General features: G+C 33.9%; 1 long non-coding RNA gene across 1 annotated transcript in view; it reads left to right on the plus strand.

Moving 5' to 3' along the window:
- The first annotated feature begins 221 nt into the window (after window positions 1-221).
- LOC118599843 overlaps window positions 222-1,202 on the plus strand; it is a 2,257-nt gene continuing 1,276 nt past the window's right edge. Inside the window, exon 1 of the long non-coding RNA XR_004949352.1 lies at window positions 222-252. This is a non-coding gene — a long non-coding RNA (uncharacterized LOC118599843). The remainder of the gene's footprint in view (window positions 253-1,202) is intronic.

Consider the following 1,202-nt stretch of genomic DNA (forward strand, 5'->3'; position numbering starts at 1 on the left):
TTACTATTTCTTTTGATTGTTTCTTTTAATGTTTTATGTAAAGCTCTTTGAATTGTCTCTGTACATGAAATGTGCTATACAAATAAACATGCCTTGCCATTAAAAAAAGTTGGCTTGCTTCAGATGCATTGGTTGTAATCCCAGCTGATCACATGTTCGCTCCACCTGCTGCTGAGAGCTCATTAAAGGTAATTGGGTCCAGGTGAGGCCGCGGGTCAGTGGTTCTGGATGCAGTTCTGCGGTGGACTTCAGGTCAGTGGTTCTTCTTTCTGCTCGGTTTGATTCTGAAGTTCTGCATTTCAAACCTGAACTTTAGACTCAGGTGTGAAGTTTTCTGGGAGCTGCTCCTCACCTGTCAGAGCTTTAGAGGTTCCTGGATGGAGAACAGGAGAGTTTAGAACCTGAAAGGCCTCAGGCTTTTTCTGAGAGTGGAAAACATTTTTGCTTTTTATCTCAAATATTTCATTTTTAAGTCAATAGTTATGGTAAAACATACATTTTCAAAATTCCTACATCATGAGAACATCACTAAAAGGATTTGTTTTGTATGTTCTTTAGGTTGACAGATTTATCAGTTGGTTAAAGATTCCCTGTAGAAAAATAAGAAATTTATTCTAAATGAAACTGTGAAGTTAACAGAATAAAATGATCCACTAAATATATTTTTGCTTTACTTAGAAGTTGATGGACAAACATACTTAAAAATACAAACATAGCAAAAAAAAAATTCACCTGTGAGTTTTTAAAAATAGTGACCGTTTACAGTATTTTTGTTATGTTATAATTTACAGGCCAACTCAATCGTATTTTGATTGTTTTTCAGTGTTCCTAGTGTTCTTTTTAATTGTGATTATGCTCTTTAAGTGAAAAAGTTTTAGTTTTTATTTCTATGGTTTCTGCAGACTGGCAAGAGTTCATTAGAAATTCACCTCAGAATTGTGGGCGGGACCAGTGATCTAGTGAAACCCCACCCCCTTCCCCCCGTTGTTGACAGCTCAGAGCGGGGAGTATGGGGTTAAACCAGGATCTGCTTAAAGTGAACAATAAATGGATTGCAAATTTGAGAGAAAAAAAATGAAAATTTGAAGAAAAATATTGAGAATTTAAAGACATTTTTTTTTATTTAAAGATTTCTTTTTGAAATTTTTAAGAAAAAAAGAATTTCAAAATGATTTTTGTTAAAATTTGACTTTTTTTTTTTT

This window comes from Oryzias melastigma, linkage group LG16 (assembly GCF_002922805.2).
Source record: "Oryzias melastigma strain HK-1 linkage group LG16, ASM292280v2, whole genome shotgun sequence".
NCBI classification, from domain to species: domain Eukaryota; kingdom Metazoa; phylum Chordata; class Actinopteri; order Beloniformes; family Adrianichthyidae; genus Oryzias; species Oryzias melastigma.